Source organism: Ursus arctos, unplaced genomic scaffold, assembly GCF_023065955.2.
Source record: "Ursus arctos isolate Adak ecotype North America unplaced genomic scaffold, UrsArc2.0 scaffold_21, whole genome shotgun sequence".
NCBI lineage: Eukaryota > Metazoa > Chordata > Mammalia > Carnivora > Ursidae > Ursus > Ursus arctos.
Window position 1 is genome coordinate 19273649 of NW_026622886.1, and position 26271 is coordinate 19299919.

The following is a 26271-nucleotide window of genomic DNA, read 5'->3' on the forward strand; positions in this document are numbered from 1 at the left end:
TTAAAATTAACATGTTAATTTTAATAATTAACCAATTTAAAGAAATCTTTACCTAACCCATGATTAAAATGATTTTCTTCTATATTTTCTCTAAGAGTTTTATAGTTTTATGTTTATGTGTACATTTTGAATCAATTTTTGTGTATGATGCGAGGTAGAACTTGAAATTCATTTTTTGTATACGGATAGGCAGTTGTCCCAAGACGATTTGTTGAAAAGACTTTCCTGCCTCCACTGAATTGACTTTGTATTTTTGTTAAAAACCCATTGGCCATATATTTTTGAATCTATTTTTGAACTTTACTCTCGTTTTTAATGGATTTATGTGTCTGTGTTGACATGAATGCCACGCAGTTTTGATTTTTGTTGCATTTAGTGAGTTGTGAAATCAGGTCGTGCAAGTTCTCCGACTTTGTTCTTTTGGCTACTTCAGGTCCTTTGCGTTTCTCTATGAATTTTATTATTTTATTTTATTTATTTTAAAGAAGACTTTGTTTATTTGACAGAAAGAGAGAGTGAATGAACACAACCAGGGGGAATAGCAGAGGAAGAGGGAGAAGTAGACTCCCTGCTGAGCAGAGCCAGATGGGATGCGTGGCTTGATCCTAGGACCTTGGGATCGTGACCTGAGCCAAGGCATATGCTTAACTGACTGCCACCCAGGCATCCCTCCATATGAATTTTAGTCTTAGCTTGTTAATTTCTATAAAGTTTTCTGGGATTTTGAATGACAGTGCATGGATTTGGGGAGAAATTAACATCAATATTTTAACAATCAGATTACTGTCTGATCTGTGCATATGGTATAACTTACTATTAAACATGCTTTTAAAAAAAATAGCCCATTTTCCCATAATAAATAGTGCTATGATGTAAGCACCATGAAGGCAGAGTGCCTTCCACTTCTACCTGGCCCTTTGGATGTACTCAGTAAATATTCACAGAATGGTAAATGAAGGTGATCCCTGAACACAAATGTTAGTACACATCTCTGATTGGTTTCTTAGAATTAATTCCTACATGTGGAGTGCTAGGTCAAAGGATATGTTCATTTTTAAGGCTTTTGATTACCATAATGTCCCCAGAATTTTTTTTCAGCTGAAATATCTTGATGGATAATTGTTACAAGGCATGCATAATTGATTAGCAAACAGTGTTCTTGGTGGCATCCTTCCCCATCGCTGAAATTACATTGTAAGCCTGTGGGAAAGTAGGATTCATATCACAGAAATTTTGTAGTTCACTCTTGTCATTAACTAATATTTTAAAAAATATTTTATCTATTTATTTGACAGAGAGTGTAAGCAAAGGGAGGGGGAGGCAGAGGGAGAAGGAGAAGCAGGCTCCCTGCTGAGAAAGGGGCCCAATGCAGAGCTCAATCCTAGGACCCTGGGATCATGGCCTGAGCCAAAGGCAGACACTTAACCAACTGAGCCACCCAGGCACTCCATCATTAACTAATTTTACTGGAATTGGGAGTTATGAAAATGATGCAAAAAGTAGATTATAGTCTTTGCTTTGAGGAACTTACAGTGTCTTTAGAAAGATAGTTTACATAATTATAAAGCACTAGAGGGGAACAGTGCAGATGTGATAGAATATAGAATAAATATTCTGAGGTAAGCACAAGGAAGGCAGAAACAAGTGGAGCAGAAAGATGGGCAGAAGCTGTTTATGTTTACTTTTAGAGTAACTATAAACTCTGAAAGTAGTTTCTTGATTGTTTAGACTGTAGGGTTTTAGGTTTGAGTTTGACCTTGATTTGTGGATTAATTGAAGAGATTTAAGAAGTTATTTTAATTTGGTGTAACTATATGAACCCAGTTGTGAAGGCAAGAGTAAGCAATGTGTATGAGGGACTATAAAGCAAACTTAATTGACTCTAGCAAAGGAGGGTTGGGAAGCAGCAAAATGAAATGTTTGCTTTTGTATAGGGAGTTGGCTAATGCAGGGTTTTGAGTTTGGCTGAGAAGTTTAGCTTTGATCCAGTAAGCAATAGGAGGATTAATAAAGTGTAGTTATAGTGATGAACACAGTGTATGAGAAAGATTGTCCCGGTGGATAGTTGTAGGTTATATAAGGATGAGGAAAGACCAAAATCTGACACATGTTTAGGAGGGTTCTCTTAAAATAAACCAAGTGTAAAATATTTGAGGTTTTGCCTTAGAGGGTGATGGCTCTAGAAATGAAGAATGAATAAAATCAAGAGACAGATGAAGAAGAATCAGCAAGATTAATCATTTATTACTAACAGGAGTTGGGGAATGACTTGTGTACTGAGAAATAAGGAGAGGATAGTGGTAATTTTTTTTTAAAGGAGGCAGATGGAAATTTAAAGTTAATGAGTTTAATTCTTATGTTGAGCTTCCGTTGTGGATGGGACATGTGATTAGAGTGGGAGTTATGAACTGCGTTAGAAATGTGGGTGTAAATTTGAGTGTCATTCGAATAGGTGTAAAAAATGAAGCAGTGAGAGAAGCAACTTGACTTTTCTTATAGAAATGCATCAGTGGATCAGAGGTTCTCATGGTGACTGGGAGAAAGGGAACAAATAAGGGGGAGAGAGAGTTCAAAGAGATAGGAGGTGATCATGGTACTGTAGATGCTGAGGGAGAAGAATATTTCAGAGATTCATAAAGGTGATTGTGTGCAAAGGGTTATTAACCTTTCTAGTGTTTAGCATAGTTTAGTAAACAAACTCTTGATGAAAGATGATTATAAGTTCTGTTAATTATTGGGTTAATCAAGATTGAAATTTTTAATATATCTATTTAATTGAGAAGAAAGGAGTAGTGACAAAATTATTTTCATAGTTCGTAAACCATATGTTGGTCAGTCTTCTCATGTAAAGGGATTGCCATTGTTAGAAATTTTGCCCCAGATTTCAAAAGTAGTTTGTATTTGCATCATTTAAAAAAAACTTACACTACTATTTTTAGCTTAATTGAAGGGAATAGTATAATACTTTTAGTTTGTAAGGTGCTTTAGGCTATATAATACGATGTATTATCGTATTATATTGTTAAAAAGTTTCCTTTTTTTGTCCTTAATTTTCTTTTCTTTCCTTTTTTTCTCTTTCTTTTTTTTTTTTTTTTTAAGATTTTGTTTTGTTAAGTAGTCTCTACACCCCACGTGGGGCTTGAACTCACAACCCCAATATCAAGAGTCACATGCTCCACCAACTGAGCCAGCCAGGCACCCCTTCTTTTCTTTTTTTAAAAAATTAAGTTTAAACAATAAAAACAGGTCATTCATTTTTCCCCACCCTTCATCTCCTGCCTCTGGCAACCACCAGTCTATGAGCTTGGGGTGTTTGTGTGTGTCGGGGAGGGGGGGCACTTATTTATTTATCTCTGTCTGACTTATTTCACTTAGCATAATGCCCTCAGGGTCCTTCCATGTTATCATAAATGACAAGATTTCATTCTTTTTTAATGGCTGAATAATATTCCATCGTGTGTTTCTATGTGTCTGTATGTCTATATCACAATTTTCTTTTCCATTCATCCATTCATGGATACTTAGGTTGTTCCGGTATCTTGGCCATTGTAAATAATGCTCCAGCACATGTGGGGGTGCATATATCTTTTCAGTTTAGCGTTTTCACTTTCTTCTGATAAATAACAAGAATGGAATTGCTGGAACATATAGTAGTTCTATTTTTAATTTTTGAAGAGCGTCCATTACCTTATTTTTCCAAATGGATTATTGTACGTGTTCATTCCACTTCAACATATGATCTTGCTCTTTCCTATTTTCTAAACCAGTTTTTTTAATATTTTTGGTCTAAAAATGTTTTCCAAGATAAGTTATTGTTTAAAAAGCCTTACCACAAGGTGTCATTGTAACCTATAAAAAGAATTTCCATGTAAGCATGTGCAATACCAATTTTTACATTTCCTTGTATTTTTAAGTATTTTTTTGTTCCATATTTTGCAGTTATCTTTTAGGGTATATTGTGAATCTCTTATATTAAAGGGAAAAATAGACTAGTCGTGTTCTTGAGTTCTCATATTTTTGCAAAAACATATGCTTTCCACCCACGAATTTCTTAAGAGTATGTTGCTATAGAGATGATTGTTTGAAGGAAAGAATGAGGAGGAGTTACAGGAGGTGGACATTTAAAGAACAAAATACTTATTTTATGTCTTTGTTCCTGCCAGAGCAAGCTTTAGTGTTTACCCCCTCTGCTGATGAAATCCCTATGGAAGAAAGGTATATATTTTGAGTGTTGTACTGTGATGGTATTTGGATTTACTAAGATGCTTTTGCAAAGGTTCCTTGCTTGATTCTTTTTTCATATGGAGGATTAGTGCTTGTAATCTTTGAAACAACCTTTCTTCTGCTTTAACTGGATTCCATTTTGCTTTTGCTTTTTCTTTCCTGATTTTCTGGTTGGTCTTTTAACTAATAATATTAAAACAGTTTTTTGTTTGTTTGTTTGAGGGAGAGGGGTATCAATATCTAACTACTAATTTCTTTTACTTCTGCCTCTAAATTTATTTTCAGGATCATTCCCTGTTGACTACTTGCTGCCACTATTTTAGTTCAGATCTTTATCGTTACTTTCCCAGCCTTTTCATCTTCTTTTCTCTAGGATCTCCCCTCCACCCCACCCCAGTTTATTTTTATGCCTTTGATAACCTAGTTATTTTTCTTAAGTACAAATCTGAAACCACCCAATACTGTCTCTCATCCACCCGCAAGCTTAGAATCTTTCATTGGCTCTTCTGGACCCCGGGATAAACTCCAGTCTCTTGCACATTGCCTTCAAGGCCCTGTCCTACATCTGCACGCTCATCTGCTCCCCACCCCTTTATCCCATACCCACAGACTTGTCTTCCATCTCCATGCCTTCCTTACTGAATGTTTCTTCTCTGCTGCTTTTTTTAATCTCAGGATTACCCTCTTTGTGAAGTCTTCCTTGATAGCTTCTCTGGCAGAATTAGACCTCTCTTCCCTGCTATCTATAAATATATTACATTGCTTTATACTTTTAAAACTTTCTGAATTTATATATTACTTGAAATTGGTAATATATGCACATGGCAAAAAAATTTTAAGTACAAAAAGGTTTTAATAAATAGTAAATTTTCTGTTATCCTTGTTCAGTCAGCAATTGTTGGTTAACATGTATGTTTCACTGACCAACATGATCTCATTGAGGGCAAGGATTTTCATTTCTTTATTACTGATTCCCTATACCCAACAGTGTCTAGCATATAATAGACGCTTAGAAAATATTTGTAATACTCCTTTTTTTTTTTTTTAATGAGGTGGAAAACAATGCCCTACGCTCTTTCCAATACCAGTATTTTATTTATTTATTTTTAAAAATTTTATGTATTTATTTGTCAGAGAGAGCAAAACAGGGGGAGTGGCAGGCAGAGGGAGAAGCAGGCTCCCCGCTGAGCAAGGAGTCCGATGTAGGACTTGATCCCAGGACCCTGGGACCATGACCTGAGCCGAAGGCAGATGCTCAACTGACTGAGCCACCCAGGTGTCCGTCTGTAATACCCTTAATATGGGCAAGCTCTTCCTCGCTAAGTCTGCTTGACCATGGTCTGTTTATTTCTGTATGCCCCTCAGAGCTCTCTTAGTATAAGTGGACCACTCAGTAAATACGGTGTGGTGGCCACTCAATAAATACTGGTTGTTTAATTGCCTTTTTTTTTTGGGTAAGATATGGTTTTAAAATTAACCTGTATGCATTGAGAATGACTTCTATTTATTTCCCTTTTCTGATTCTGAAAAATTTTGTACTTTCTGGTAGGTCCTCAAAGATGAAAAAGAGAATGTTTGTGTTAACTCAAGCAAAAATATCAGTTGAACTCATCAATTTTTTTTCTTTTTTCAATTTTTTTTGTTTTAACTTTTCATACTAAGGCATAAAGCTCATGGAAATAATTCAGATTTATTTAAAAAAACAATTTTCAGGATATGTTGTCAGATCAGTAGAAGGGCTTCATTTTGTATTACAAGCTGTATTGTAGCTTTATCTATTTCAGGAATATGAGCAAAGAAGCCTCTACAACTCACACAAAGGTAGTAAGTACTCATAAATCTTTTGGAAAGTCCCATGTTATATGCAAGAGAGCCTACACTAAGAAACATTAAAATGAATTTGAAGTATGGTTTAGGCATCTTTGTTTTACAGATCACAACTTTTCAAAGACTTTTATAACTTCTAAGTATTTGAGGTTGACTGGTTACTATATCCTATTTTCTAGAATTCTTTTCTGTGAATTAAGCTGTGTGGAGGCAGACAGTGCAATTATGAGAATAAAATAACATTTTAATTCAGAGTGTTTGGTGGTTGATTGCCAACCACTCTAATACATATCTTCTTCCCTTCCTCTTTCCTTGCCCTCCCGTTTCATTCTAAATCACAATTATGGGGCCTGGCACCTTACCAGGGTTTTGAAGGGTCTGTTCCCAGCTGCACTTCAGGTTTTGGCAGGGTGTCAAGTTGTGTCATTTTTTTTTGTATACAAGACACCCTGGGATGGCTATCCAAAGGCTGTTTGGGTGACTATTGTAATATTCTCTCTGGATGTTAAAGACATTAATTTCTAACGTTTTGTTATAAGTGCAGTGTAATGCCTGATGTAGTTCTCCTTAGACTTTTAATGTTTTTAAAAAACATTCACTTCAGGGGCATGTAGTATTTAAAGCATTGTTTTGAAATGTTCAAAGGCATAGCATGTGCTTTTTAATGGAATGTGTTTTGGAAGCTTTCCATGAGTATCAGCAGCTGTGCTTTTAAAATATTTTGGGTTTCCATCCTTTTGGCCTGACGTTGTACCACTGCTTAAGAAATACAGCTCCTGTGCAAAAGAAAGTGTGTCATAGATAGGTCTGTATAGCTGGAACTAGTCAAAGAAGTGGTAGGAAGGACAAGTGGATGTGGTTTATGATAGTAAGAGCTGCAAGGAGAGGAAGATAAGGTGTTTGGAGAGGGGTTGTGCTGAGTCTTTTAAAAAAACTGTTTTTCGCAGAGACTAGTTCATCTAATAAGTGCTCTGTGATTAACAGGCTGGTCAAAGTAATCTGTTTAACCAACCTCCTTCCCTCCCTCCCTCCCTTCCTTCCTTCCTTTCCTTTCTTTCTAAAGACTTTATTTGAGAGAGAGAGAAAGAGAGAAAGCACAAGAGGGAGGAGGGTCAGAGGGATTAGCAAACTCCCCTCTGAGCAGGGAACCTGATGCAGAACTCTATCCCTGGATCATGACCTGAGCCAAAGGCAGACCCTTAACCGACTGAGCCACCCAGGCGCCCTAACCTTTCTTTTTTAAAAGTTTGTTTCAACCATGTACTTTTAAAAATGTGCATTGTGAGTTTATTTGGTAAACTCTGTGCAATAAGAATTGTTTCTTTTATTATATAGTTTGAGTGCCTAATAACATTTCTGTGTTCTGTAATTGATACCTGTATATTGACTGGTTGAAATCAGAAAAGCCTGATTATAGTAGGAATTTAAAATTGTGATAGAAATTTTGTGTTTGGGTAAAACTTATTATGAATAATAGAATGAAGAGGAAGCCAGTGTATTAGTTACCTGTAGCTATTGGAACACATACTGGCTGGAGTTAGAACAAAAATTTATTCTTTCATGGATTGGAGACCAGAAGACTGAAATCAAGGGCTGCATTTTCTCCGGTGGCTCTAAGGAAGAATCCTTTCCTTCCAGCTTCTTATGGCTCCAGGCATTACTTAGTTTGCTGCATCTCTGCCTTTTTGGTCATATTGCTGACACCTCTTCAGTCTCAAAACTTCCTCTGCCTCACTCTTACAGGGATACATGTGATTGCATTTAGGACCCACCCATATCCAGGATAAATTCCTCCTTTTAAAATCCTTAATTTAATCACATCTTTTGCTATATAAGGTAATATCCTTAGGTTACAGAGATTAGGAAGTGGCATATCTTCCTTTGGGCCAGCATTCAGCCCAGTACAGTCTGGAAGCCATAGTTATGGAAGTGATGTTTAAAGTGAATCGGACCTAAAGCAGTATTAGAATGGTGAACTTAATTATTTGATATTTTTGAGCTAATATGTGCCTGTGTTTGTTTTAGGTATGTGGTTATAAAGATCAGTTAAGACCGGTTTCTTGCCCTGGAAGAAGTTACACTGCATGTGTTACATATACTAAAATACAAGACAGAAGACAGAAAGTTACCTAATTATGTTTGGGAAAGTCAGGAAGTACTTCATGGAGGAAGTAATGAGTTCCTGAGCAGGATTTTGAAGGCTGATGAGGAATTCGTTAGAACAGATTAGAGAGGGATGGAAAAGGCCTTCAGGACAAAGGAAATTAGTATTTGCAAAGACATGGAGGTAAAAAACAGCAGTGTGTGCTCAGGAAGCAATAAGTAATATATATTGAATATATATTATTCATATATATATATTCAGTATACACAGTGGAATATTATTCAGTCATAAAAACAAAGCTTGCCATTTGCAACAACATGGATGGATTTAGAGGATATAAAGCTAAGTAAAGTAAGTCAGAGAAAGACAAATACCATATGATTTTACTCATATGTGGAATTTAAGAAACAAAGCAAATGAACAAAAGAAAAATTTTTAAAAGGCAAACCAAAAAAACGACCCTGAACTATAGGAAACAAACAGATGGTTACCAGAGTGGAGATTGAGGGGGAATGGGTGAAACAGGTGAAGGGGATTAAGAATACACTTATCTTGATGAACACTGAGTAATATGTAAAATTGTTGAGTCAATATATTGTATACTAAAACTAATATAACACTGTATGTTTACTACACTGGAATTTAAAGAAAGAAAAAGAAACTGGTGAAATTTTTTTAAAAAGACAATACTTTTTAATTTTTTAAAAGTTTTTATATAAATTCCGGTTAACATACAGTGTGACGATAGTTTCAGTTATAGAGTATAGTGATTCAGCACTTCCATACATCACTGGTGCTCATCACAACAAGTGTACACTTAGGTAATTGGTCTGTTCAAATTTTCTCTTTCTTCCTAATTCAGTTTTAGGAGGTTACATGTTTCTAGGAATTTATCAATTTCTTCTAGGTTGTCCATTTGTTGGCACATAATTTTTTATAATCTCTTACAATTGCTTATATTTCTGTGGTGTCACTTGTTATTTATCCTCTTTCATTTTTGATTTTATTGAGTCCTCTTTGATTCTTTTTTTTTTTTTAATGAGAGTGGCTAAAGGTTCATCAGTTTTATTGATCTTTTCAATGAACTGGCTCCTGGTTTCATTGATCTATTGTTTTTTTAGTTTCTGTTTTCTTTATTTCTGTTCTCATCTTTATTATGTTCTTCCTTCTTGGTTTGGGTTTTGTTTGTTCTTTTCTAGCTCCTTTAGGTGTAAGGTTATGTTATTTATTTGAGACTTTTCTTCCTTCTTGAGGTAGGCCTATATTGCTATAAGCTTTCCTCTTAGAACAGCTTTTGCTGCATCTCAAAGATTTTGGATCATTGTTGTCTTTTTCATTTGTTTCTATGTATTTTTTATTTTCTCTTTGATTTCTTGGTTGACACATTGTTTAGGTGCATGTTATTTAAGCACCATGTATGTGTGTTCTTTCCAGATTTTTTCTTGTGGTGGTTTTATATTTTCATAGCATTGTGGGCAGAAAAGACACCTGGTATGACTTTAATCTTTTTTAATTTGTTGAGACTTGTTTTATTATCTAATATGTGACCTATTCTGGAGAATGTTCTGTTCTGGAGAGTGTGCACTTGGAAAGAATATGTATTCTGTTGTTTTAGGGTGGAATGTTCTGAATGTATCTGTTAAATCCATCTGGTCCAGTGTGTCATTCAAAGTCTATTTCCTTATTGATTTTCTGTTTGGATGATCTGACCATTGATGTAACTGGGTTGTTAAAGTCCCTTACTGTTACTCTATTACTATCAATTAGTTCCTTTATATTTGTTATTAAGTGTTTTATATATTTGAATGCTCCCATGTTGGGCTTATAAATATTTACAATTGTTATATCTTGTTGGGTTGCCCCCTTTATAAGTGTTTTTCTTTGTCTTTTGTTACAGTATTTGTTTTAAAGTCTGTTTTGTCTGGTATAAGAATTTCTCCTCTAATATTTCTTCTCACATCCATTTACATGGTAAATGCTTCTACATCCCTTCACTTTAAATCTGCTGGTGTCTTTAGGTCTGAAATGAGTCTCTTGTAGGCAGCATATAGATGGGTCTTGTTTTTTAATCCGTTTCATCACTCTGTGTCTTTTGATTGGAGCATTTAGGCCATTTACATATAAAGTGATTATTGATAGGTATGTACTTATTGCCGTTTTGTTACTCGTTTTATGGTTGTTTTTGTATCTGTGGGACAAGGTGAGCTATGGGTCCTCATACTTTGCCATCTTCCCCAGATGTCTTATTGTTTGTCTTCTGACAACCGGCAACACCAAATTTTGGCAAAAATGTGGAGCAAACAACTGTCATGTTCTTGGTTGGAACAGAAAATAGTATAACCACTATAGACAAAGATTTGTCAGTTTCTTATAAAGCTAAACATACACTCCATGATCCAACAATTACTAACACATATTTACCCCCTCCCCAACTGAAAAAATGTCCACAAAAAGTTTTGTACAAGAATGTTCATAGATTTATTTAAAATTAATATTCATAATAACCAGAAACAATCCAAATGCCCACCAGTAAGAAAATGGGTAAACAAAATATGATACTTAAACAATAGAATACTCTTGGATTCTTTCTCTGTGAGCTCATGGAATTGTATACTTAAACTTGTGAATTTAAATGTAAATTTTACCTTGAAAACAAAAAGACTAAACCTAAGAGAACTGGTGGATTAAATTGTCTGTTTTCTGTATCCATGTGATGTCTGAAGTTATAGTAGCTTCACAGCCATAAGGTGAATTAAGCCTACAGGATATGTTGGCAGAAGTATGGTATCAACTTTAAATGTAAAATATCCAGTTATTTCACTAGCAAAAAGAGTTTATTCAGGAATAGCAGAAGAAATACCCCTAAACGCATTTTGGGACATAGAAACTATGGCAAACCATAAGCAAGTCCAGAGAACAAAGGAGAGGAGCATTCCTTTATACAGAAAAGGAGGGATTCGGGAGGGGCTGTTTCGAAAGAAAGTCTATTAGAGAGGAGTGAAAGTTTGGGGTTGTGGCAGCTTTTCATTGGCTGAATTGTGGTAGCTCTTATAGGTTGGTTTGTTGCGGGAAGGAGATCTTGTTTACTCCTGCTGGAGTAGTAAAGTAAGCTTCTTCCTGTTGGGGTTTGTAAACAGCAGTGAGTGGTGGTGTGTGAGATCTCTCCCTTCAAGGCCTCCTATTTCCCTCTTAAATGAGGTTTTCTATACTCATTTGCAATGAAAAAGACCAGGATCCTTGATGATACTGAGCCCAAATTTTGAATGAAAATTTAAAACTTTGAATTTTAGAATTCAAAATTCTGAATGCTTAAAAAAACCCTAAATTACAAAAAAGCAGAAAAGTCCACAAAAACTGCCTTTTTGAGTGATTTACAAAGCAAACCCCCTATGTAACCACAAGTATTAAGAAGTAGAACTCCGCCAACCTTTTCTCAGGTAATACTATCTGACTTTTACGTTAATCACTTTCTCTATAGTTTTATAACCTAAACAAACCTAAGCATGTATCCACTAAACTAGAGTTTTGCCTGTTTTTATTTTTTTCTGAACTTTGTTTAGAATAATTTTGTATGCTTTTGTGCCTGGCTTCTTTCATTTGCACAGTATATGTTTGATGTTCACCTGTATAGAGCGTATCTGTAGTTATTTTCATTGTCGTATAGTGATAGCTTCATTATGCCACAATTTGTGTCTTCAGCTGTTGATGGACATTTGGTTTGTTTCTGGGTTTCATTTGGTAATACTATTGTTATGAACAGTAATATTACAACAAATCTCTTCATGTACCTGTAGTCATATTTCAGTTGGGTATATTTCAAGTAGAGGAATTATTGAGTCATAGTATCTATCTGTCCGTCTGTCTGTCTGTCTTTAAGTAGATAATGCTCATTTTTTCCTAACATGGATATGCTAGTTTACACCACAACTTGTTGCTTCCCATCTTCTTCAAACACGTTATGGTCAGTCTTTTTGGCTTTCTCGTTGTGATATTAATTTTATAAAGAAATCCTACACATGGATATGTAAAAAGACAAGTCAATAAAAATAATTGCGCAAAAGATTCAAATAAACATTTCACAAAAGAGGATATCCAAATGGCTCATCAACAAAGAAAAGTTGCTCAGTCTTCTTCTTTTTTAGGAAATTGCCTTTTAGCTTTCTTCGGTATTTTTTTTTTTTTTTTTCCTGCCCTGGGTTATTGAAAATACTCTCTAGCAACTTTGTTCTTTTGCTTTTTCACATTTAAAGCTTCAGTCCGACTATAGTTAATTTTAGTGTGTTTTGCAAAGTTGGGCCCAGGTTTCTTTTTTTTATGTAAGGTGATCTGGTTGTCCCAGTACCTTTTATTGCAGACTTCTGTTTCTTCACTGATTAGCAAAACTGTCTGTGTTCTTAAATATCTTACCTGGGTGGATGTGTTTCTGGGCTGTATTCTGATCTGTTGATCTCTTTGTCTGTAATTAATTCAGTGCCATACAAGCTTAATTACTATAGGTTTAAAATGACTTGATATCCAGTTGGTAAAGTCCTCCTATCTTGTTTTTTAAAATTGTTTCTGTTGTTCTTTAAAAATGTTTCTGGTCTTTGTATTTCCATGTAAATTTCTGAATCAATGTGCTAAATTTCACACACACACACACACACACACACACACACACACACACACCTTCTTGCTAGGATATTGATTGGTGTTGCATCTGTAGATCAGTTTGGGGGAGAATTTATATCTTTCGGACATTATTTTCCAATGTATGGTACGTATCTCTATTTACCTTGGTCTTTTTTAGTTTCTCTAATGATATCTGTATAATGGTTTGCACATCTTTTGCCTAGTCATTTGATGTTTTTTGGTGCTGTTAAGAATGTCTTTAAAATATTTTGCTGCTGATACATAGAATGCAGTTATTTTTATCTTTTATACTTTTGTTCCACATTTTTTGTACAGTGTCAAATGAAATTGGTGATAATGGACATCCTTGTTTTGATCACATTTTGAAAGGAAGACATTGAAGATTTTAGAATCAAGAGTGTTTATTTATTTATTTTTTAAGGATTTATTTAATTGAGAGAGAGAGAGAGAGAGATTGAGCTGGGGAGGAGGGGCGGGTAGGGAAGGAAGGAGAGTCCTAAGCAGACCCTGCACGGAGCCCCATGCAGGGCTCAATCTAACGACCTGAGCTGAAACCAAGAGTCTGACGCTCAGCCAGCTGAGCCCCCCAAGTGCCCCTACTGTATTCTTTTTGCATATATCTCTTACTAAATTGATGTGCCTTTCAGTTCCTAGTTTGCTAAGTTTCTTTTTTTATCTTGTAGTAAAATTCATATAACATAAAATTTAATGTTTTAAAGTGCGCAGTTTGGTGGCATTTTGTATGTTCATAGTGTTGTACATATACCACCTCTGTCTAGTTCCAAAACATTTTATCACCTCCAAAGATAACTCTGTGTCCATTAAGCAGTCACTCTTTTTCTCTGCCCCCAGCCCTTGCAGCCACCAGTATACTTTCTGTCTCTGGATTTTGGATATTTTGGATATTACCTGTAAATGGAACCATACTCTGATGATACAAATGATAAATGTTTTATTTTAGTCCCACAGGTTCCTGCACATCTATTATTTACTTTTTATGTTTATTTTCTGTTGTTCAGGTTGAGTAATCTCTGTTCTGTCTTCCAGTTCATTAATTCTTTTTCTTCTCTATTTCTGCTGTTGAGCTCATAGTTAGATTTTTATTTTAGTCATTATATTTTTTCAGTTCTATACTTTTTTTATATCTTTTATTCTTTGCTGACACATTTCTTTACTGTCTTTCTCTTTTTTTTGGTTTATTTCAAGTTTGTTTGCAGTTGCTCATTGAAATATTTTTAACATGACTTGTTTAAAATCTTTGTCAGATAACTTTAATATATCTGTCGTCCCAGTGTTGACATCTATCATTGTCCTTTTACATTCAATTTGAGATCTTTCTCATTCTTCTTCTTCTTTTTTTTAAGATTTATTCATTTATTTGGGGGGTGGGGGAGACAGCATCTGTGGGGGAGTTGGAGGGAAGGGCAGAGGGAGAGAATCTTTAAGCAGAGTCCCTGCTGAGTGTGGAGCCTGATGGGGCTCCATTTCATGACCCATGAGGTCATGACCTCAGCCAAAACCAGGAGTCTAATGCTTAACTGACTGAGCCACCCAAACACCCTGAGATCTTCCTCATTCTTGGTGTGACTAGTGATTTTCTGTTGCAACCTGGACATTTTGGAGTTTCATGTTATGAGACTATTTTCAATATCTGGCTTTTCTTGACACCTCTCTGGCCAGGAAAGAGGGGGAAATGCTACCTCTTTATTGCCAGATGGAGGTAGAAGTCTGGGTTCCTCAGTTGTCTTCCATTGACACCTGAGTTGTGGGAGATCATCATCATTGCTGGGTGGCATGGAGTTCTGGCTCCTCGTGTGGTCTCCACTGTCATCCCCGAGAAAGAATAGCCTTGTTACTGCTGAGTGGTAGTGCCAGATCTAACTCTCTACTAGTGCTTATCTGATGGCACTTCAGCAGGGTGAGGTAGGTGTTATTCCTTCCTGTTGGTAAGGATGAAAGTTCAGGTGTCCCATGTAGTCTCCCCTGATATTGCAGGAGCATGGGGCTGTATTACTGCTCAGCAGGGATAAAAGTCCCAGCTTTCTAGTTGGGCTTCCTATATACCATCCAACCAGGGTATTAGGGTACCTCATTGCAATCTGGCCTTTGCTGGCATGGTTGATGGTGGAATCACTGTTTTCTATAGTATTTTCCTGGCGTAGATTGTTATTGTCTAGAACATGTTTGTCTTGCTACTTTCTTGTTACTTTGGCTAGAGAGCAGGCTTTCATTAAGGCCTCCCCCCCACCCACTGCCCCCACCGCTCAGTCTGAACCTATTGCTAGCTTCTTCAGCTCCACGTTAGAGATCATGTATTAAAAGAATACCCTGGGAACCCACCTGTGTGTCAGTTCTTATATCCTGAGTTTGTTAGCTGGTTTGCCTCTGGTCTCCATTTTTCAGAGTTGTGTTATGTATGTCATGTATACACACACACACCATTCAGGACTTTTATTTGTATTAGTGGGATTAATATGGAAATGTACCTCTGCTCCATCATCCCAGAAGTAGAAGTCTTATTCCAAGAATTTTAAGTTGTATTATCAATTTTCATTTACTTCTGGATTATTTTCTGATTTCTATTATGACCTTTTCTTTAATTCATGTTATTTAGAAATGTCTTCTTTCTAAGCATATGTAGCTTTTTCAGTTACCTTTTTGTATTGAGTTTTAATATAATTGCACTTTGGGCAGAAAAATATTCTGTATGATTTTGGTTTTCAAAAATTTTTTAGATTTTTTGAAATACCCAGTGTGTGGTCAGTATTTATAAATGTTATGTGTATGTTTATAAGGAATGTATATTCTATAGTTACTGGGAATGGTTTTCTATACATGTTAGCTCAGGTAGGTTAATTATATTGTCTGTATTCTTACTGATTACTTTTTTGTGCTTGGTCTGTTAGTTACCAAGAATAGTGGTTAAGTTACACTCCTATGATTGTGAATTTGTCTGTTTTTCCCTGTAGTTCTGATCCCTTCTATTTTGTGTACTTACTGTGTATAAATTAAAATTGTTCTATTTTTCTGGTGTATTTAACCTTTTATCTTTACAAATGTCTTTTTTCATCTCTAGGACTGTTTCTATTTCATTGTTTTTTTGGCCCTAAAATCTACTTTATCTAATATTAACGTAGTTCTGTCATCTGTCTTTAGATTAATGTTTAATTATGTTTTTTCTTTTTTCTTTATTTTTTATAATAATTTTTTATTATGTTATGTTAGTCACCATACAGTATATCCTTAGTTTTTGATGTAATGTTCCATGATTCATTATTTGCATATAACACCCAGTGCACCATGCAATATGTGCCCTCCTTAATACCAATCGCCGGCCTATCCCAATCCCCCAGCCCCCTCTCCTCTGAAGCCCTCAGTTTGTTTCTCAGAGTCCATAGTCTCTCATGCTTCATTCCCCCTTCTGATTACCCCCTTCATTCTTCCCTTCCTTCTCCTACCAATCTTCCTATTTCTTATGTTCCATAAATGAGTGAAACCATATGATAGTTGTCTTTCTCTGCTTGACTTATTTCACTTAGCATAATCTCCTCCAGTCCTGTCCATGTTGCTGCAAATGCTGTGTAATCATTCTTTCTGATGGCTGAGTAATATTCCATTGTATATACGGACCAGATCTTCTTAATCCAGTCATCTGTTGAAGGGCATCTCGGCTCCTTCCACAATTTAGCTATTGTGGACAATGCTGCTATGAACATTAGGGTGCATATGGCCCTTCCCTTCACTATGTCTGTATCTTTGGGGTAAATACCCAGTAGTGCAATGGCTGGATCATAGAGTAGCTCAATTTTTAACTTTTTGAGGGACCTCAACACTGTTTTCCAGAGTGGCTGTACCAACTTGCATTCCCACCAACAGTGTAAGAGGGATCCCCTTTCTCCATATCCTCTCCAACATTTGTTGTTTCCTGCCTTGTCAATTTTTGCCGTTCTAACTGGTGCAAGGTGGTATCTCAGTGTGGTTTTGATTTGAATTTCCTTGATGGCTAATGATTTTGAACATTTTTTCATGTGTCTGTTAGCCATTTGTATGTCTTCATTGGAAAAAGTGTCTGTTCATATCTTCTGCCCATTTTTTGATTTGATTATTTGTTTCTTGTGTATTGAGTTTGAGAAGTTCTTTGTAGATCTTGGATACCAGTCTTTTATCTGTAGTGTCATTTGCAAATATCTTCTCCCATTCCGTGGACTGCCTCTTAGTTTTTTTTGACTGTTTCCTTGGCTGTGCAGAAGCTTTTTATCTTGATGAAGTCCCACAAGTTCATTTTATCTTTTGTTTCTCTTGCCTTTGGAGATGTGTCATGAAAAAAGTTGCTGTGGCCTATGTCAAAGAGATTGCAGCCTATGTTGTCCTCTATGATTTTGATGGATTCCTGTCTCACATCGAGGTCTTTCATCCATTTGGAGTTTATCTTTGCGTATGGTGTGAGAGAGTGGTCAAGTTTCATTCTTTTGCATATAGCTGTCCAGTTTTCCCAGCACCATTTATTGAAGAGACTGTCTTTTTTCCACCGGATGTTTTTTCCTGCTTTGTCAAAGATTAGTTGCCCAAAGAGCCGAGGGTTATTTCTGGGTTCTCTATTCTTTTCTGTTGGTCTGTGTGTCTGTTTTTGTGCCAGTACCATGCTGTCTTTGTGATCACAGCTTTGTAGTATAGCTTGAAATCCGGCAAAGTGATGTCCCAGCTTTGTTTTTCCTTTTCAACAATTCCTTGGCGATTCAGGGCCTTTTCTGGTTCCACACAAATTTAAGGGCTGTTTGTTCCAGTTCTTTGAAAAATGTCATTGGTATTTTGATCGGGATGGCGTTGAAAGTGTAGCTTGCTCTGGGTAGCATAGACATTTTAACTATCTTTCAACCTTTGTGCCCTTCTGTTTTAAAAATGTTATTAAAAAGTTATATAGTTGGGTTATATTTTTTCCCTTAAGTTTCTTATTTATTTGAAGCATTAATCTATATAATTTAATGTAATTACTGATATGTATCTAAGTCTACTGTTTTACTTTTCCTATTTTCCTACTTGTTTATGTTCTTTCTTATCTCCCTGCTTACCTTCTTTTAAATGGAATTCTCAATGGAGAGGTGATTCTCAAAGGAGGGCCAGAGGTGATTTTTGCTCCCCTCCCCCAGGGTACATTTGTCAAAATGTGAAGACCTTTTGTTTTTCACTTCTGGGGGGGAGTGGTGCTCCTGGCATCTAATGGGTAGAGACTAGAAATGTTACTAAATATCCTACAGTGTACAAGATAGGCCCCCCACCCTGTCTAAATAATTATTTGGTCTAAATGGTCAGTAGTGCAAAAGTTGAGAAACCTTTTTTTAGGGTGTTTTGAGTAATGTAAATTTTCCCACTCTTTCAGCATTCTTTAATGGTTATCCTATAGAAGGGTTCAGCATATTTTATAGTAAATAGTGTTTTAGATTCTTCAGGCCATGTATAGTTTCTGTTATGTGTTCTTCTTTCCCTTTCTACCTTCCTTCTTTCCATTTTTAGACTTGTTTTAGGTTTATATAAAAATTGAGCAGAAAGTACAGAGTTCCCAGGTATTCCCTGCCACCACACAGGCATATCCTCCCTCACTATTGCATCTCACAGTAGAGTGGTACACTTGTTACAGTTGATGAACCTACACTGACATATCATTATCACACATAGGTCTTTTTCAAATATTTTCCTCCCAGTATATGACTTCTCATTCTTTTGGCAATGTCTTTCATAGAGCAGAAGTTTTAAATTTTAATAAATTCTAACCTACCAATTATTTTTTTGTGGATCTTGCCTTTGGTGTTGTATCTAAAAAGTTACTGTCTGATGAGACGTTTGTTATCTTCTAGGAATTTGATAGTTTTGCATTTTACATTTAAGTGCATAACCCATTTGAGCTAATTTTTGTGAAGGGTATAATGTCTGCCTAGGTCCACTTTTTTTTTTTTGGCATGTGCTCTTGTGTCAAAGATTAGTTGACTATTTGTTTTAGTCTATGTGTGGAATCTATCCTGTTCCATTGTTTTTTTTTTTTTTTTTTGGTCTATTATATTGCAAATATCAAACTTTTAAAGGAAGGTTTATTTAGGGGTGCCTGGGTGGCTCAGTGGGTTAAGCGTCTGCCTTCGACTTAGGTCATGATCCCAGGGTCCTGGGATTGAGCCCCATGTTGGGCTCCCTACTCAGTGGGGAGCCTACTTCTCCCTCTCCCTCTGCCTGTCTCCCTGCTCATGCTCTTGCTCTCGCTCTCTCAGATAAATAAAATCTTAAAAAAAAACTTAAAAGATTTATTTATTTATTTGAGAGAGAGAGAAAGAATATGCACACAAGTGGGGATAGGAGCAGAGGGAGAGGGAGGAATATCAAGCAGACTCCCTGCTAAGTGCAGAGCCTGATGTGGGGGCTGGTCTCATGACCCTGAGGTCATGACCTGAGCCAAAACCAAGAGTCGGATGTAGACGCTTACCTGACTGAGCCACCCAGGTGCCCCAGTATTATACCTCTTGATTACTGTTGCTTTTATAGTAAGTCCCAAAGTCAGATAGTGTCAGTTTTCTGATTTTGTTCTTCTGCAGTACTGTATTGGCTATTCTGGGTCTTTTGCCTCCCCATATAAATTTTTGAATTAGTTTGTTGATATCCATAAAATAACTTTTGGGGATCGTATTGAATCTGTAGCTCAAGTTCGGAAGAACTTCCATCTTGGCAGTATTGAGTCTTCCTATCCATGAACATAGAATAAATATCTTTTCATTTATTTAGTTCTTTAACTTTTTAAAATCAGAATTTAGTAATTTTCCTCATATTAAAAACACATTTTAAGTTTAGAGCTGTTTCATTTTGGGGGTTACTAATGTAAATGGTATTATAGATTTCATATTCCATCTGTTGCTCTGCTGATATATAGGAAAGTGATGGACTTTTTCATACATTAACTCTGTATCCTGCAACCTTGTTATAACTGCTTATCAGTTCCAGGAGGATTTTTTTTTTTAATTGGGTCTTCTACACAGACTATCATGTCATCTGCAAAGGTGACGATTTATTCCTTCTGTATTTGTATGCCTTTTTATTTTTTCTTACTATATTAGCTAAGACTTTCCACTGTGACATTGAAAAGGAATGGTGAGAGGGGACTTTCTTGTTTGTTCTTGATCTTAGTGAGAAAATTTCTATTTTCTCACCACTAAATATGATGTTAGTTGTAGATTTTTTGTAGATGTTATTTATCAAGTTCGGAAAGTTCTCCTCCATACCTAATTTGTTGAGTTTTAAAACTCGTGGGTGTGTGTTGGATTTTGTTATATGCTTTGTCTGCATCTATTGATGTGATCATCTGATTTTTTTCTTTTGCTTTAGTCTTTTCATGTAATAGATTACATTAATTGTTTGTTTTTTTTTTTTTTTGTTGAACCATCCTTGCATGCCTGGAACAAATTCTACTTGGTCATGGTGTTAAATCTTTTTATACATTGTTGTCTTCAGTTTGCTAATATTTTGTTGAGGATTTTTGCATCTATATTAATTTTTTTAAGTTCTTAAAAGATAAGGTTCTTAACATGGGGCCATTCAAAACAAGGCTGCAGGCCAAATTTGGCTCATGAGTTATAGTTTGTTAACCCCTTTCCTAGAGATTACAGTATACATTCTTGACTTATCAAAGTGTAATATTCGTTGATACTTTTAGCCCTTTCCCATACAGTGCAAGGGCTCTATAACGCTTGTAATTCTACTTTTACTGACTTATGTACAATTTCTTTATATATTTTAAGTCTATATATGTTAAAAATCCCCAAGATACTGTTTTATGTGGTCAGTATTCAATTAGAATTATGCACATATTTCCAATTTTCATTTATCTTTGTTTTTATATGGTCCACATCTAAGATAATTTTCCTTGTGTATGAAGGACTCCTTTACTGTTTCTTTTGTTATGCATCTTCTGGGAAGAATTTGTTTTGTTGATCTGAAAATGTCTTTATTTTACCAATATTCTTGAAAGATTTTTTTTGCTATATTTATAGAATGTTAGTTTGGCAGTTATTTTCTTTCAGCCCTGTAAAGGTAGTATTACATGTGTTTTGGCTTTCATTGTTGAAGTCTGTTCTTTTTTTTTTTTTTTAAAGATTTTATTTATTTGAGAGAGAGACAAAAATAGCAAAAGAGAGAGAGCATGAGCAGGGGGAGAGGGAGAAACAGGCTCAGCAGGGAGCCTGACATGGGCCTCAGTCCCAGGACCCCGGGATCATGACCGGAGCCGAAAGCAGATGCTTAACTGACTGAGCCACCCAGGTGCCCCAAGTCAGTTCTTTTTGTTGCTTTTTTTCAAGACACCTTGGTTCTTTTCCTGGTTCTTTTCAAGGCACGTTGGTTCTTTTCCCTTTTTCTTTAGTAAAATCTTAAGGTGATATTCTTAGATGTGGATTTTTTTGATGGGATGTATGTGGATTTCTCTTTATTTATGTGCTTGTTTATAACATTTTGGGGGAAGTTGGCAACTTTTTGGGGGGGGCAGATATTGTTTCTTTACTAGTCTCTCTCTTTTCCTTTTGGGACTCCAGTGGCATATCTGTTAGAATGACATTTTTTATTCTCCGTATTTCTTTTCTTTTTTGTATTTTTCTCATTTATTTACTTATTTAAATTCAAGTTGGTTAACATATAGTGTAGGGTGGATTTCAGGAGTAGAATTTAGTGATTCATGACTTACATGTAACACCCAGTGCTCATGCCAACAAGTGTCCTCCTTAATGTCCATCACCCATTTAGCCAGTCCCCTCACCTACCTCCCCTCTAGCAACCCTCAGTTCTTTATATTTAAGGGTCTTTTATGGTTTGCCTGCTTGTTTTTATTTTTTCCTTCCCTTCCCTTATGTTCATCTGTTTTGTTTCTTAAATTCCACATGTGAGTGAAACCATATGATACTTGTCTTTCTCTGAATGACTTATTTCATTTAGCATAACACTCCAGTTCCATCCATGTCATAGCAAATGTCAAAATTTCATTCTTTTTTGGGGCGCCTGGGTGGCACAGCGGTTAAGCGTCTGCCTTCGGCTCAGGGCGTGATCCCGGTGTTATGGGATCGAGCCCCACATCAGGCTCCTCCGCTATGAGCCTGCTTCTTCCTCTCCCACTCCCCCTGCTTGTGTTCCCTCTCTCGCTGGCTGTCTCTATCTCTGTCAAATAAATAAATAAAATCTTTAAAAAAAAATTTCGTTCTTTTTGATGAGGGATTAATATTCTATCATACACACACACACACACACACACACACCATGTCTTCTTTATCCGTTCATTAGTCAATGGACATTTGGGCTCTTTCTATAATTTGGCTATTGTTGAATAGCACAGCTGTCAACAATAGGGTGCATGTGCCCCTTTGAATCAGCATTTTTTTATCCTTTGGATAAATACCTAGTAGTATAATTCCTGGGTTATAGGATAGTTCTATTTTTAACTTTTTGAGGAAACTGCATACTGTTTTCCAAAGTGATTGCGCCAGTTTGCATTCCTACCAACATACTGTTTTCCAAAGTGACTGCGGCAGTTTGCATTCCTACTACATCCTTGCCAACGTCTGTTGTTTCCTGAATTGTTAATTTTAGTCATTCTGACAGGTGTGAGGTGGTGTCTGATTGTGGTTTTGAGTTATATTTCCTTGATGATGAGTGATGTTGAGTATCTTTTCATGTGTCTGTTAGCCATCTGGATGTCTTCTTTTGAAAAGTGTCTATTCATGTTTTCTGCCCATTCCTTAACTGGATTATTTGTTGGGTGTTGAGTTTTTAAGCTCTTTATAGATTTTGGACATTAGCCCTTTATCTCTTCTGTCATTTGCAAATATCTTCTCCCATTCCATTGGTTGCCTTTTAGTTTTGTTGATTGTTTCCTTCACTGTGCAGGTTTTTATTTTGATGAGGTCCCAATAGTTCATTTTTGCTTTTGTTTCTGTGCCTCTAGAGACATGTCTAGTAAGAAGTTGGTGTTGCCAAAGTCAGAGAGGTTGCTGCCTGCTTTCTCCTCTATGATTTTGATGGTTTCTTGTTTTACATTTAGGTTTTTAATCCATTTTGAATTTATTTTTGTGTGACGTGTAAGAAAATGGTCTAGTTTCATTCTTCTGCATGTTGCTGTCCAGTTTTCTGAACAACTTGAAGAGACTGTCTTTTTTCCATTGGATGTATTTTTTTTTAAGATTTTTTAAAAAGATTTATTTATTTATTAGAGAACATACACACAAGCTCATAGAGGGACAGAGGGAGAGAGAGAAGGAGAGAAGCAGATTTCTCACTGAGAATGGAGCCTAAAGTGGGGCTTGATTCCACGACCTAGGAGATCATGACCTGAGCCAAAACCAAGAGTCAGATGCAAAACTGACTGAGCCACTCAGGCATCCCTCCAATGGATATTCTTTCCTGCTTTGTTGAAGATTAGTTGGCCATTCAGTTGTGGGTCCTCCTTTTTTTTTTTTTCCTTTGTATTTTTCATCCTTTTTTCTCTTTCTACTTCAGCTCAAATATATTCTTTTAACTTCACTTCTAATTACTTCTTTAAGCTATGTCTTTTCTAGGTTGTTATGCTTGCTCGTTGAGTTTTTACTTCTTGTTGTAGAATTTTTCAGTTTTAGAGATTTCCCTTGGTTTCTTTTTATGGTTTCTTATTCTCTCACGAAATTCTCAACCTTGTTTTCTATTGTCTTGTACACGATAATATAAGAAAATTTCTTTTAGAATCATTGTCTAATAACTCTAATAGTGAGGCCCTTTTGTCTATTGTCTGCTTCTTGTGACTTTAATTCATGTCACCTTATTTTCCCATGGACTTGAGTTTTAAAATAAAAAAAAAATTTATTGTGTCACATTTATTTGTCAAATTGCATTTTAGAGCAAGTTTCAGCCTATGCTAATATCATTCACTTAAATTATCCTTGTTAGGAATAATAAGGGTAAACCTTTAAAGTCTGTATCCAAAATGAAGGGGGTGTTCACCAGGGCTTCTCCATTCCTTGCTGGTCTAATTTGTGTATCTTTGAATTTGAAGACTGTCAGAAGGCATTCAGTCTCCCAGCCACCTCTCTGGAACTGGCAGATGCCTTGAAGGAAAGAGTGGTCCCAAAGGCCAGTCTCATCTTTCTGGATCCACATCCTCTCCTGTTCCCATTTCAGTAAATATTTATTCTCTTGTTAGTTTTCCAGTGTCTTCAAGCAGATTATTAAAACACGTGTCCAGCTTTTCTTGTCCTAAGCAGGAGGCTTGATCTATATTACCTTTTCCTCTAGTCCTGGAGGTAAAGACTATCTTCAGATTTCTTGGTGTGAGAAATTGATAATACATATCCCCCAGTGTTTAAGGTAATTGGGGTTTTTGTTTTTAGCTAAAAGTGTCTTTATATAATTAACATAAAAGATACAAGTTTATTCTTTGTAAGCTTGAATATAGAATTGTGGAACCACTTTTGAAGGTCAGAGAAAGAACTGTGTTTTATGAGGTCTTTCTGTCTATGTTACTAGATAACTGTTTGGAGGATACTATATTTTCCAAGATTATCATTGATAAATTGATTACTATTGGACTGGAGAACTGAATGTATGTGCAAAACACCTAAAAACAGATATAAAATTTATTCTGACCTTGGTAGGACTTGTGTGCACATGGACAGTTTTCTGTGATTCTGAAATATTCCTAAAGGAGAGAAATATGAAAATGACTACTGGCAGAATAAACCCAGGAGTTCATAACTTTGAGTCAGGAAGATCCCAGAGGGCAGTACACATATGTTTGCAATGGAACTAGATTTGGAGATGAGGTTGTGAAAATTAATAATGGGAAACCTCATTAAAATGGAGTTGGGAGATTCAGCAAGGGGAGCTCTCACTCCCTACCACTCATAGTCAGTTGTAGACTCAACAGGAAGAGATATACTTGATCTTGCACCTGGATGCTCCTTTACAATCCCAACTGGAGGAAGAAACTTTTTTTTTTTTTAAGGTTAATAAGGCAATGGTGGTGGTGATTGAGAAATGGTTATCCTGCAGTTAGTCCTGAAAAGCACTTATGGTAGATTTTAGTGCCAAAAGGGAAGGATTTAAGTCATTTTAACCCTGTTTTTCTAAAATGTCCAGGTCTTAGTGAATTTTATTTGCATGGGGACCGAACTTCCACTTAAAAGTAGGAGTTAGAATATTTACTGTCAAATGGAATAAAAAAAAAATTACTCATTTTACCTTGGAAATCTTTGTTTCATTAGTAGTGGGACTGAAGGATAGCTCTTGGTTTTTCTTATGTAGTTTAAATTTTAGCTAATTAAAGTTAAAACCTTATAATACCTTTTGGTGGTATTATTAGAAAGTATGAGGTAAGTTTATTGTATGTTTCTATCTTTTAAAAATTAATTTAGGTCAAAAAGCAGAGTCAAAATTACATGCCAGTTTTATGATCCAGGTAATTAATTTTCTGACAAATATGTACTTTTGATAGGATAATGTTGTGGCAGCTGTTACAAACAGTGCACTGTTGCACATTTAACATGAGCAAGAAGTTTTCTTGGAAGACATATCCCTTCTATTAAAATGTGATTTGACAGGAAACCAAAGTAACTTCAATTTTAGTTTAAAAGTCTTCTTAGCTAATATGCAGACATCACATTAATTTATCAGAAATGGAATATTAAAAGAAAGACTGAATAATTTGATGGTTGGTTTTTATGTGCTAAAGATCTTGTAGGAGAAGGTATTTCATGATGATTCATGACTAAGGGAGATGCTATTAGGAAAAAATACATATAATAGTCTTGACAAAGATTAATAAAGCTAAAGCGAACAGAATTATTTTGATGTAAACTTTTGTTTTTAATTATTTACAATAAGAACTTTGTCTTTTTTTTTTTTTTTTTTTTTTTACTTCTAAATATAACAAACACTTAGTTACTTTCATAATCCTGGATCAGTGCTTTTGAGGATAGCTGAGGTGATTTACTTTCCTGTTCTCAGCACAGTGCATAACACATAGGTGATTAACATTTTTGTGTTGACTGATTTCTCATCTGAGTCTGCATCTTGAGTACAGTTCACCTTGTGTCAAATAAAAGACCCTTTGTAGCATTAATCACATAGTTACTTGCTGAAGGTCATCTTTGTGAATATTGTAATTTTCTCCAACCATTTGTCAAGTTCTAAGTGGCTTTTCTCTGATTTCAGAGTATGGATTTTGTACTAGGATCATTCAATGAACTTTACCCCAGTAACTTTAGGGAATAGCCATGGTTTGTGAATCCAGGAGTACCTAAACTAGAAAAGTCAGTAATTCTAGTTAGGTTAATACTTGAAGATGTGATATTGATGGTCACAGAAACTTAGTGTGGAGTAAAGAAAATGTGTTAAGGTACAATTCAACTTTGTTCTTTTTGTTTTATGAACGATTAAAAAATCTGAAAATTTGGGTTTTGTTATAGAAATGATAGATGAATAACAAGAAGGGATAA

General features: G+C 35.7%; 1 protein-coding gene across 3 annotated transcripts in view; it reads left to right on the forward strand.

The window, feature by feature from the left end:
* CEP83 (centrosomal protein 83) overlaps positions 1–26271 on the forward strand; it is a 126424-nt gene that overhangs the window by 20564 nt on the left and 79589 nt on the right. The window contains exon 2 of one of the 3 annotated variants that reach the window (XM_057316283.1): positions 4164–4215. The exons of the other annotated variants lie outside the window; for them this stretch is intronic. The gene's annotated coding sequence lies outside the window, so the exon portion shown is untranslated. The remainder of the gene's footprint in view (positions 1–4163; positions 4216–26271) is intronic. 3 annotated transcript variants of the gene reach the window in all.